The 13,973-nt window shown below is 48.3% G+C and overlaps 1 pseudogene; it reads left to right on the top strand.

Moving 5' to 3' along the window:
• Positions 1-5,658: 5,658 nt before the first annotated feature.
• On the top strand, positions 5,659-5,778 carry LOC134947360 (5S ribosomal RNA; annotated as a pseudogene).
• The last annotated feature ends 8,195 nt before the right edge of the window (positions 5,779-13,973 follow it).

The raw sequence follows: 13,973 nt of genomic DNA, 5'->3' as shown, positions 1-13,973 counted from the left end.
TCTTAATCTGCCCGTTCAGTCAATCCCAATACCCGTATCGACCGAGTTGTATGTCAGAGGTGAACTGAATCAGTCGTGTATTCAGTATTTTAATTTGTCTCATGCCCATGAAATTGAATTTGTAGCAATATTAGTCATAATGCATAAGTAAAATTACATTAAGGACAGTTAGCATATGAAAAAGATTTTTTTATGCAAGGGCGTCCACTTGCATATGATGATGATATATAATCAGGCAACAATTATAGCAAACCTGTTGCTGTATATAATATATGAGGCCTCAAATAATTTATGCCATATACGCCACCACAGCAGAAAATACTGCACACAGAGATAGTAGAGTAGTACTTTGCTGCAAGTGTGCAGCTGGATATAATCAGGCAACAATTGTAGCAAACCTGTTGCTGTGTGCAATATATAATATATATGGCCTCTAACAATTTATACCGCACACGCCACCACAGCAGAAAAAAATTTACACAAAAACATTTATAGTTGAGTACAGTGGCGTAACTAGAAATTTTTCTCCCCCAAGCCAAAAAATCCTTTGGCGCCCCCCCCCCCCCCCCATACACCCTGTAATTGGCACTAGCAAAGGTAGAAAAATGCGCGCGCCGCAGGCGCGCCCTGGCAAAAAGGGGTGTGGCTTTGTCGAAATGGGCGTGGCTTTGCGTGGAGGGCGTGGCATTGCAGGAAAAGACTACCTTATACCCCAGTTTTCCAACCTGCACGCCCAGACGTTGGCCACCACAGGAAAGAAAAATAATCCTGATTCATGCCCCTTACATTATTTGTCATTTTCCCTCCTTATAGTAATGCCCAGTATACATTATGCCACATACTGCAATGGCCCTTAGACATTATTCCACACACAATCAGTGATCGCGCTGAGCCAAAAAAAAAGTGGGTCCCAGGGACCCTTCACTTTTAAAAATTGGGGTCCTACCGGTCTTTTTCTGGGTCCCATCGGAATGAAGGTTCTTATTAATTTTAATCTTGTTTGGACACTACAAAAGTGTTGCAAGATGGGGGGGATGGGGTGACAATGCTGCTGGGCTGTGTAGCATGCAGGACACCCTGCACCAGAGCTGTAACTAGACATTTTGGTGCCCTTAGGCAGAAAGTGAATTGGTGCTAGACCACATAGACCATAAAGAACAGGTAGTGCGCGCCTACGGCACGCCGCAAAATTTTAGGGGCGTGGCTTCATAGGGAAGGGGCGTGACCACATAATAGTGTCAATTCACATTACACCACACAGTAGTGGCGCTTATACACATTGCACCAGGTAGAACCTCCTATGCACACTGATCCAGGTAGATCACGTCATACACTTTGCTCCAGGTACAGCACGTCATACACTTTGCACCAGGTACAGCACGTCATACACTTTGCACCAGGTACAGCACGTCATACACTTTGCACCAGGTACAGCACGTCATACACTTTGCACCAGGTAGAGCACGTTATCATACACATTGCATCAGGTAGAGCATGTTATCATACACATTGCCGCTAGGTAGAGCAAGTTATCATACACATTGCCGCTAGGTAGAGCAAGTTATCATACACATTGCGTCAGGTAGAACACGTTATTATACACAATGCGCCTGGTAGAGCACGTTATTATACACAATGCGCCTGGTAGAACACGTTATTATACACAATGCGCCTGGTAGAGCACGTTATAATACACATTGCACTAGGTAGAACACGTTATTATACACAATGCGCCTGGTAGAGCACGTTATTATACACATTGCACTAGGTAGAGCACGTTATCATACACATTGCGCCTGGTAGAGCACGTTATTATACACATTGCACCAGGTAGAGCACGTTATCATACACATTGCGCCAGGTAGAACACGTTATCATACACATTGCGCCAGGTAGAACACGTTATCATACACATTGCGCCAGGTAGAACACGTTATCATACACATTGCGCCAGGTAGAGCACGTTATCATACACATTGCGCCAGGTAGAACACGTTATTATACACATTGCGCCAGGTAGAGCACGTTATTATACACAATGCGCCTGGTAGAGCACTGAGGCACATTGCAGTAACCACTCACTTATCACCTCCAGTTGCACGAAGGGGCCGTTTGACACAAGTGGCTCCGCCCCCAGCAGCAACTCACTGACACTCACCATTTTTTCTGACAGCACAGTGCAGTGAGTGCACTGGCACAAGTAGCCAGCCTGCGCCTGTAGTAGCCGCAGCCTGGAGGAGCTCTATGTGAAATCGCAAGCAGAGGCTGTTCTCTGGCAAGAAGGAGCTCGTCCAATCGCTTCCCCTGACGGGCTGGCCACTGCTAAATATACCGATAATCAGTTCCAACTGTGTCAAAGTAGTGGAGCCCCAGGTGCAATGGGAAAGTCAGTGTCACTGCACAGTTGTACTGATTACTGGTATATTTAGCAGTGGCCAGCCCGTCAGGGGAAGCGATCGGAGGAGCTCCTTCTTGCCAGCCTCTGCTTGCGATTTCACAGATAGCTCCTTCATGCTGCGGCGCCGGCTGGCTACTTGTGCCAGTGCACTCACTGCACTGTGCTGTCAGAAAAATGGTGTCAGTGTGGCCCTGACACTCTGAGCGGCCTCACATTGCACACACGGAGCTTGCAGCCCCCGGACATCCCGCATCTGCACCAGCTACTCCAGGTGAAGCGGGACGATGCAGCACTGTCTACTGCTTACCTACAGCGGGAGCTGTGCAGCCCGGCCGGCTCCTGCTGGAAGGTAGTTGTCGGGTCTCGTGGGGCGTTGAGCGGGTCCCGGGTAGGGGGGTGGCGGCGGGCAGATCCGGAGCTGTACTCCCAGTCGCAGAGGAGGGTGCTGGCGGCAGAGCGGCAGTGGAGCCGGATGAGCGGGGCCAGTCTGTCAGCCCTGCAGCACAGATTCATGTGCTGGCGGGGAGCAGGATTCAAAGCGGAAGATGCTGCAGGCTGTGATTGGATGGAGACTACAGGAGGTGATTGGCCGAGGAAACAGCCAGTCACCTCCTGCATTCCGCTGACAGGCTTAACACATGCAAACACATATTCAGATGAGCGCGTCCTGTGGGACCCGCTCATCTTCTAAATGTGAGTCCCGGGCGGCTGTTTCTGGGTAAAATACGCGCCATAGCGCGTTTTTGCGATCACTGACAATAATGCACATGACACAATATGCACACACCGTAATGCCCCCTACACATTATGCCACACACCGTAATGCCCCCGACACATTATGCCACACACCGTAATGCCCCCGACACATTATGCCACACACCGTAATGCCTGTGACACATTATGACAGGAATCGCAATGCCCGTTATACATTATGCTACACACTGCAATGCCCCTGATACATTATAGCACATACAATGTCTGTGACACAGTATGACACACACCACAATGATCCTGAGACATTATACCACATACCACAATGCCCGTGATATTGTATACAACACACCGTAATGCCAGATACATTATGACACACACTGCAATGTCCGTGATACATTATGCCGCACACCGTAATGCCCATTACACATTAAGTTCTACAGTAAGGCTTCCAATTACTTTTAAGTTACCTGCTCGTTGCCAGGGGTTTCATGCTCTTGGTTCCATGCACGGTGCCAGGATGTCATGCTCGTTGCCAGGGGTTTCATGCACTGGGTGTCATGCTCGTTGCTAGGGGGTAGTGCTTGTTGCTAGGGCCGTGCTCCCAGTGCCACATATGCTCCCAGTGCCAGATATTCCCCCACAGTGACAGGTATATGCACCCAGTGCCAGATATTCCCCCACAGTGCCAGGTATATGCACCCAGTGCCAGATATTCCCCCACAGTGCCAGGTATATGCACCCAGTGCCAGATATTCCCCCACAGTGCCTGCTTCCCCCCCCAGTGCCAGGTATATGCCCCCCCAGTCCCGGGTATATGCCCCCAGTGCCGGGTATATGCCCCCCCAGTGCCAGGTATATTCCCCCAGTGCCAGGTATATGCCCCCCCAGTGCCAGGTATATGCCCCCAGTGCCAGGTATATGCCCCCCCAGTGCCAGATATTCTCCCACAGTGCCAGATATTCCCCCCCAGTGCCAGGTATATGCCCCCAGAGCCAGGTATATGCCCCCAGTGCCATGTATATGCCCCCAGTGCCAGGTACATGCCCCCCCAGTGCCAGTTATATGCCCCCAGTGCCAGGTATATGCCCCCAGTGCCAGATATCCCCCCCAGTGCCTGCTTCCCCCCCAGTGCCAGGTATATGCCCCCAGTGCCGGGTATATGCCCCCCCAGTGCCAGGTATATGCCCCCAGTGCCGGGTATATGCCCCCCGTGCCAGGTACATGCCCCCAGTGCCAGATATTCCCCCCCAGTGCCTGCTTCCCCCCCAGTGCCAGGTATATGCCTCCAGTGCCGGGTATATGCCCCCCCAGTGCCGGGTATATGCCCCCAGTGCCAGATATTCCCTCCCAGTGCCTGCTTCCCCCCCAGTGCCAGGTATATGCCTCCAGTGCCGGGTATATGCCCCCCCAGTGCCAGGTATATGCCCCCCCCCAGTGCCGGGTATATGCCCCCAGTGCCAGGTACATGCCCCCAGTGCCGGGTATATGCCCCCCCAGTGCCAGGTATATGCCCCCAGTGCCAGGTACATGCCCTCAGTGCCGGGTATATGCCCCCCCAGTGCCAGGTATATGTCCCCAGTGCCAGATCTGCCCCCCCCTAGTGCCAGGTATATGTCCCCAGTGCCGGCTCCCCCGCCCCCCCCCTATGTGTTGGAGGGACACGAGCGCATCGCGCGTCTCTCCTGTGTCCCTCCTGGCTCTCCCCCGGCTGGTCTAATAAAGGAAGTGCCGTTCGTGAGCCAATCAGAGCTCACGAACGGCACTTGCTTCCTTAGACCGGCCAGGGGAGAGCCAGGAGGGACACAGGAGAGACGCGTGATGCGCTCGTGTCCCTCCAACACATAGGGGGGGGCCGGGGGAGCAGGCACCGCAGGGAGGGAGAGGAGATCGCAGATTGACATGCGGACGCTCGTCCGCATGTCAATCTGTTCTAAATCAGTGGCGCCCCCGCAGCCCCTCGCCCCCAAGCCACCGCGAGGACTGCGGGGGCAGTAGTTACGCCACTGGTTGAGTAGCAATTTGCTGCACGCTTACAGCAAATTGCTACTCAACTATAAATGTTTTTGTGTACATTTTTTTCTGCTGTGGTGGCGTGTGCGGTATAAATTGTTAGAGGCCATATATATTATATATTGCACACAGCAACAGGTTTGCTACAATTGTTGCCTGATTATATCCAGCTGCACACTTGCAGCAAAGTACTACTCTACTATCTCTGTGTGCAGTATTTTCTGCTGTGGTGGCGTATATGGCATAAATTATTTGAGGCCTCATATATTATATACAGCAACAGGTTTGCTATAATTGTTGCCTGATTATATATCATCATCATATGCAAGTGGACGCCCTTGCATAAAAAAATCTTTTTCATATGCTAACTGTCCTTAATGTAATTTTACTTATGCATTATGACTAATATTGCTACAAATTCAATTTCATGGGCATGAGACAAATTAAAATACTGAATACACGACTGATTCAGTTCACCTCTGACATACAACTCGGTCGTTACGGGTATTGGGATTGACTGAACGGGCAGATTAAGAAATTGCGGACATACCCCGCTGGAGATGCCCGATCTCGTCTGATCTTGGAAGCCAAGCAGTGGAGGGCCGGGTCAGTACTCGGATGGGAGACCACCTTGGAACACCCTGGTACTGCAAAATATTCTTCTGCCCGATCTAGAGTGATCCCTAATAATACCAATTGGCATTCGGTTCTGTATGACCTATGATTCAATTCTCTACGACTACTTAATCCTAAATAGGACTGCTGTAGAATAAATGATGGTCATACACTATACAAAGGTGTTACTGTTATCTCAGTAAAACCAATAGCCCATATATTTGATCTCCGGTTTCTATTGTGGTATCGAAAACCACATTAATTGCACATAATAGAGTGTTATATTTTCGCGTAGCTACACTATTTTACATATCACTTACTCCTACAATTATATTTTTAATGAATTAATAAAATTATGTTTTATCAGAATTGATTAATATAATCCTCTGAATTGAGTGCTCCCACACAAGAGTCTACTTTCCAACTTTTCTTCTTTGTTGGGTTTTCTTTGTTGATACTCTTCTTGACTCTAGGGAGCACCACTGATAGCAACAAATAATTGCAAAACGGATTTTTCTCCCTATGCACAAAGTTGCTGTATCCATAACGCAATTTAGCGTCATAAATCAGTTTTTCAGAGGGCATTACAACCTTATTGCAAGACTAGTGCGGTCCCAAAAAAGCTTTTCTCTTTAATACAGAGTAGCTAGATAAAGCTATGAATATCATCGGCAGATGATTGATGTACAGTGTCGGACTGGGACATGAAGGGCCCACCGAGGAGATGCTGTTGTAGAGGCCCATGCTTAAGGGTGTGGCCAGGCTCAAGTGGGGGCGTGGCCAGCCACCACAGAGGTTTGGCTAACCATTACAGAGTACATTTTCTGTGCCGAATGGTAAATATATAATAAACCATATTCTTGTAAAGTATAATGTAACATATGTATAATGCATAATTCAAGTGCACCTGGATAAAGTCTAGAACCTGATCCCTAGAGGAGGAGGAGGGCCCACAGGAAGTGGGGCCCACCGGTGGTTTCCTCTGTTCCCCTGTGGGTCAGTCCGACTCTTTTGATGTATAAGTATCTGTCAGAACAGTAATGTTGTACAGTATAAAAATAAATATAATTACCAAGGAACAAACTAAAAACAGTTATTATCAAACAAAATCTATTAAGATAATATTAAGAAAAAACAAGAAGAAAAGAAAGGATTGATGACTCCGAGTAACATAAATTGGTTAGGTTGGACACACCATTACAAGACGTAATTAATAAACAGTCACTGGCCTCAGAGATATGATACTTTGTGATGACGACTATACCTACCTTACAGAGGATTGATCCTCACATTATGACCTCAGTATCTGTATACCAGAAGTGTAAGCTTATGCAGCTAAGAATTGTGAAATATATTTTATTACCACTGTTAGTCTGGGAGATACCCTAGAGGACCATTGAATAAGGACAGTTTTTTTACGCAACTGTGACTATAGTGGTCAGTAATAGCAAAATAGTTTGCTTAAGTGGTCCTAAGACACAGTAGTCAAAGTTAGCACAAAGTAATGCCATAGGGTCTGCTGGCATGTGTTAGGGTCTCCTGCCCTGTGCTGCCACGTCGTCATGGCAACCGGGAGACAAGTGCTAGTGGAGTAACCTGAGCGCAGCTGATACTCCGGTTCGGGTCTTTTGCTGTGCAGTGGTTATAGGCTCTGTGCACGGCAGGGGATCCGGTGCTGGTTTTTGTGCTCACAGTCTGTGAGGTCTGAGTGGGGCGTGGACAGCACCTGCTTTATAAGGCCTCTTTTCAGGGTAAGCAGATGCTGCTGAATCTTTGTTGGTTAGTCAGTTCATGAACGTTAGCCAGTACTGTGTAGCTTTGTATTTGTTTGTTGCTTACTGCAAATAGGCCTGGGAATTTGGTATTACACTCTGCCAATCCAGACCTAGCAGTAAGACTGGAGTCAGTCGTTTAGCTTGCTGGGGTTCTGTTACTACTCTGTGAACTTAGCAAGTTTGCGGCTGTATTCTAAGACTTGCCTGTCTAATCCTGTCTCACTGTGCTAGGTGTCAGGGGTCAGTTTAGTGGCAGTAAGCTAAAACCTGTGCACTGCAAGTGAGAATTTGGATTGTGGAGATTCTCCTTGTGTCTATCATTCCATCTCTGACCAAGGAGTTTACTGCCACACCCGTTGGTAACCCTTTAGGGTTTTGCTGTTGCCCTTAGCAACAGCATTTCGGGTACTCTACGTATTAAAACACAACATCTTGCTTTTTCCATCTTAGCAGTTCTAATACAAGGGAGATACCCAGTTCCTTAGCCTCTGGGCTTCTCTGTTCACTTTGTGTGTATTTTGTTACCCTATCCCCTTCTGTGTACGTTATGTCATATCCCCCAGTTTGTCTGTGAGTCCATCTGTTTTGCATAACAGTTCAAACACCAGTACATTCCTGCAGACACTGGAGTGCATAACAGTTCTGACACCAGTACTTTCCTGCTGGCACTGGTGTGCATAACATATTCAGCAGCCTAATACTCCTGTTGAAATTTTGTGGGAATATGGAGCATACCCCTCAAAATACGTTGCAACAGGTGGTCGATCAGGTGCAGGTCCTGACTCGACAATTTAATGATTTGTCCATTAAAATGCACACCTCCCAGGCTGCTGGCGGAGCTCCCGCAGCAGCAGCACCTGCAGGGGTTAAGGAGCCGAAAGTAAATCTCCCGGATCGTTTTTCTGGAGATCGCTCGCAGTTCTTTTGTTTCAAGGAGAGCTGCAAGCTATACTTCCGGCTTAGGCCTCAGTCTTCTGGGTCGGAGATTCAGCGGGTGGGCATAGTGATTTCCTTGCTACAAGGAGACCCACAGGTCTGGGCATATGGGTTGCAGCCTGACTGTCCGTCGCTTAAAAGTGTTGATGCTTTTTTTACGGCACTGGGCATGTTGTATGATGACCCTGACAAGACGGCCTCAGCCGAGGCTCAGATTTCGATCCTTAAGCAAGGGCGCAGGCCAGTTGAGGTTTACTGTACGGAGTTTCGGAGGTTGGCCCATGATACCCAGTGGAATGACCCAGCCCTGAGACACCAGTACCGAAGAGGTCTTTCTAACCAGATAAAGGACCAACTGGTACAATATCCCTTGCCTGATAGCTTGGATCAGCTCATGCAGTTATCCATCCGGGTGGATAGACGGCTGAGAGAGCGTAGGCTTGAAAGGGAGACTGAGATTTCCTTCCTTCCCAAGGGAACCTCAGACTCTGAGGAATTTTCTGAGGAGCCTATGCAGATTGGGGCTACCCGCCTCTCCTCGCGTGAGAAGACGCGGAGGAGACAGCAGGGGTTGTGTTTGTACTGTGGGAATAAAGGTCATGTGGTAGTATCATGCCCAGAAAAGCCGGAAAACTTCAGGGCCTGAGGGTGATGGGAAATATCCTGTCAGGCCAGAAGTCAGAATTTCCCAAGAAGACTTTTATCATTCCGGTGACCTTGAAGATCCTCGGTCAAACTGTCAAGACTGAGGCCTTTGTGGACAGTGGGGCCGACGGGGTTTTTATGGACCGCCAATTCGCCCTGAAACACTCTGTTCCCTTAGTACCCCTTGGCATCGGAAATTGAGATTTGTGGGTTAAACGGGGAGCCATTATCCCAAGGTAAAATTACCTCTTGCACTAGCCAGATTTCTTTGTTTATTGGAGCCACACACTCTGAAAAATTGTCCTTTTATGTGACTGTCTGTACTTTTGCCCCATTGGTGTTGGGGTTACCCTGGTTAAGGGCCCACAATCCTCAATTTGACTGGGTCTCTGGGGAGATTCTTAGTTGGGGTACTGATTGTTTCAGGAGTTGCTTGAGCCTTCCAGTCAGGCTCTCGCAGCTAAGTTTGCCAGGATTGCCAGGGTGTTATGCAGATTTTGCGGACGTGTTCTCCAAAAAAGTTGCAGAGGTACTACCTCCCCATCGCCCCTATGACTGTGCCATTGATTTGTTGCCAAATGCTAAGCTTCCCAAGAGCAGGTTGTACTCCCTGTCACGTCCTGAGACTCAGGCTATGGCAGAGTACATTCAGGAGAACTTGGCTAAGGGATTTATCAGACCTTCACAGTCTCCAGTTGGGTCGGGGTTCTTCTTCGTGGGTAAAAAGGATGGTTCGTTGCGACCCTGCATCGACTTCAGGGAATTGAACCGTATCACGATTAAAAACTCATACCCACTGCCTCTCATTTCGGTCTTGTTTGACCAGCTTCGTACTGCCACCATTTTTTCTAAGATTGACCTATGCGGTGCGTACAATCTAATCCGAATAAGAGAGGGGGATGAATGGAAGACTGCCTTTAATACCCACTCAGGGCATTATGAATATTTGGTGATGCCTTTTGGGCTCTGTAATGCCCCGGCAGTCTTCCAGGATTTCATGAATGATGTGCTCAGGGAATATTTGGATAGATTCTTAGTTGTATACTTAGATGACATCCTAATCTTCTCCCATTCCCTGGAGGAACATCGGAAGCATGTACGCTTAGTCCTCCAGAAACTCAGAGACCACCGGCTTGGGGCAAAGCTGGAGAAGTGCGAATTTGAAGTTCAGCAAATCGCATTTCTAGGATATATTATCTCCCCAGAAGGTTTCCAAATGGAGGGTTCCAAGGTACAGGCAGTCCTGGATTGGGTGCAGCCCACTAGTTTGAAGGCGCTTCAGCGTTTCCTGGGCTTTGCGAATTTTTATAGACGATTTATCGCTGGATTTTCGTCTATAGTGGCGCCCTTGGTGGCACTCACTAAGAAAGGGGCGGATGTTGCTCACTGGTCTTGTGAGGCTAAAGCGGCTTTTGCCCGTCTCAAAAGGGCATTTGTTTCGGCCAAGGTGCTGCGACACCCAGATCCAGAGCGTCCTTTTGTGGTGGAGGTGGATGCCTCTGAGATGGGTATTGGGGCAGTGCTTTCTCAGATGGGAGTGTCTGATAATCGCCTTCATCCCTGTGCTTACTTTTCCCGTAAATTTTCGCCTGCCGAGATGAATTATGACGTGGGTAACCGGGAATTGTTGGCTATTAAGGATGCACTCGAGGAGTGGAGACACTGGCTTGAGGGGGCTAAGTTTGTGGTCTCAATTCTCACTGACCATAAGAATCTGGCATATTTAGAGTCAGCGAAGCGTCTCAATGCCAGGCAGGCACGATGGGCTTTGTTTTTTGCTCGCTTTAATTTTTTGATAACATATCGCCCTGGGTCAAAAAACATCAAGGCTGATGCGCTCTCGCTGAGTTTTGCTCCAATCCAGGAGACCACCGAGGAGCCGTTGCCCATTGTTTCCCCATCATGTATTAAAGTGGGCATTACCCAGGACCTCTTATCATTAGTCCTTAGAGCACAGGAGCAGGCTCCTCCAGACCTTCCGGTAGGTCTTTTGTTTGTGCCTCCTAGGTTAAGACAGCGAGTGTTCCTGGAATTCCATGCCAAGAAGTCGGCAGGTCACCCGGGTATTGCCAGAACTCGGGAGTTGCTATCTAGGGCGGTGTGGTGGCCCTCGGTGGCTAAGGATGTGGATCAGTGGGTTCGGGAATGTGACATCTGTGCCCGAAATAAGACTCCTAGAGGGGTTCCTGTTGGCCCATTACATCCACTCTCTATCCCATCTAAGCCATGGACCCACATTTCAATGGATTTTGTGGTGGACTTGCCCAAATCCTCGGGGATGACAGCCATCTGGGTTGTCGTTGACAGGTTTTCGAAGATGGCGCACTTCGTTCCACTGGTTGGGCTGCCATCAGCCAGACGCCTGTCTGAATTATTTATGCTGCATGTTGTGCGTCTCCACGGGTTGCCACTTGATGTGGTCTCTGACCGCGGATCCCAGTTTGTGGCCAAATTCTGGAGGGCATTTTGTTCCGATCTCCAGATTTCTGTCAGCTTGTCGTCAGGCTACCATCCGCAGTCTAATGGGCAGACTGAAAGGGTGAACCAGTCCTTGGAGCAGTTCCTCAGGTGTTATGTCTCCAAGTGTCAGACTGACTGGGTTGCTCATCTGTCCATGGCGGAGTTTGCCTATAACAACGCGGCTCACTCTGCTACAGGGATCTCTCCCTTCCTTTGTGTGTATGGGCATCATCCTAAGGCCAATTCTTTTGACCCCGTGGACTCCACGCCTGGTGGTTCCTCTGTGGTTTCGGTCCTTAGAGGTATTTGGCGGAAAGTGAAGAAAGCCCTTGTGTCTGTGTCATTAGTGACCAAAAGGGTTTTTGATAAGCGGAAAAGACCCTGCAGCTTCAAATTAGGAGACTTCGTCTGGTTGTCTACCAAGAATTTGAAGTTGAGACAGCCATCTCATAAGTTAGGGCCCCGGTTCATCGGCCCTTATAAGATCACCAGGGTTATCAATCCGGTGGCATTTCAGTTAGATCTGCCCCGTTCTTTGGGTATCAATAAAACATTTCATTGTTCCCTTTTAAAACGGGCGATTAGTAATCCTTCTACCAGTGGAAGACCTTCCCCTCTTCTGATACGTGGCCAGAGGGAGTTTGTTGTTGAAAGGATTCTTGACTCCAAGGTGGTTCGGGGTCGGCTGTCATTTTTGGTGCACTGGAAGGGGTATGGCCCGGAGGAGCGGTCGTGGGTGCGCAGTTGTGATCTTCATGCCCCCAGACTGATACGCTCTTTCTTCTCGCAGTTCCCCGATAAACCCGGTGGTAGGGGTTCTTTGACCCCTCGTCAGAGGGGGGGTACTGTTAGGGTCTCCTGCCCTGTGCTGCCACGTCGTCATGGCAACCGGGAGACAAGTGCTAGTGGAGTAACCTGAGCGCAGCTGATACTCCGGTTCGGGTCTTTTGCTGTGCAGTGGTTATAGGCTCTGTGCACGGCAGGGGATCCGGTGCTGGTTTTTGTGCTCACAGTCTGTGAGGTCTGAGTGGGGCGTGGACAGCACCTGCTTTATAAGGCCACTTTTCAGGGTAAGCAGATGCTGCTGAATCTTTGTTGGTTAGTCAGTTCATGAACGTTAGCCAGTACTGTGTAGCTTTGTATTTGTTTGTTGCTTACTGCAAATAGGCCTGGGAATTTGGTATTACACTCTGCCAATCCAGACCTAGCAGTAAGACTGGAGTCAGTCGTTTAGCTTGCTGGGGTTCTGTTACTACTCTGTGAACTTAGCAAGTTTGCGGCTGTATTCTAAGACTTGCCTGTCTAATCCTGTCTCACTGTGCTAGGTGTCAGGGGTCAGTTTAGTGGCAGTAAGCTAAAACCTGTGCACTGCAAGTGAGAATTTGGATTGTGGAGATTCTCCTTGTGTCTATCATTCCATCTCTGACCAAGGAGTTTACTGCCACACCCGTTGGTAACCCTTTAGGGTTTTGCTGTTGCCCTTAGCAACAGCATTTCGGGTACTCTACGTATTAAAACACAACATCTTGCTTTTTCCATCTTAGCAGTTCTAATACAAGGGAGATACCCAGTTCCTTAGCCTCTGGGCTTCTCTGTTCACTTTGTGTGTATTTTGTTACCCTATCCCCTTCTGTGTACGTTATGTCATATCCCCCAGTTTGTCTGTGAGTCCATCTGTTTTGCATAACAGTTCAAACACCAGTACATTCCTGCAGACACTGGAGTGCATAACAGTTCTGACACCAGTACTTTCCTGCTGGCACTGGTGTGCATAACAGCATGGAGTTGATATATTGTAAAAATGTCCCCCAAAATTTGCAGATTTTTCCATATTCCCAAAAAAAATGATTGAGCGTAGCATTAGATGCATGACATTTAGGGCAACAACTGTTTAATTAGCAATCATATGGCTTCTCTGGCTCTGTGCAATATATGCATGGTGTATCACTTTCACATGAACTTGAAGCAGTGCTGAAGAGAGATTTTTGAGGGTTGAGTCATAGTATTTAGGAATAAGGTCAGAATCAGACCATGAGGGGATAGTCTGTTTCCATGCTTCTGTAAACCTGGACCATAAAGAAAAAAGAGGGCCGCATTGTAACAAATAAGATGGAAGCATCTAAGTTTTATATGAAATAGTGGAAGATTCACGTAACAAAACAGCTATTTTGTCATCTTTCATTTCCGAGGAACTAGTGGGGGCATGACAATGTAATGACAGTGCATAATGACATGCCTGTAGGTATATGTAAAAATGGGAAGTAGGTAAATCATATTTTTCCTGTAGGGGCTGAAAGGTGAGGATACCGCCTCCTGGATCAAATACATCCTTGATTGCTTAGATGCCTTTTGATTTTCAAATGTAGAATCTTGCATTATCTAGACTTTCCGGGAAAGTGGGGTTACCCCAGAAGGTCAGA

This window comes from Pseudophryne corroboree, chromosome 7, assembly GCF_028390025.1.
Source record: "Pseudophryne corroboree isolate aPseCor3 chromosome 7, aPseCor3.hap2, whole genome shotgun sequence".
Classification (NCBI taxonomy): domain Eukaryota; kingdom Metazoa; phylum Chordata; class Amphibia; order Anura; family Myobatrachidae; genus Pseudophryne; species Pseudophryne corroboree.
This window is presented reverse-complemented; position numbering and strand designations above follow the sequence as displayed.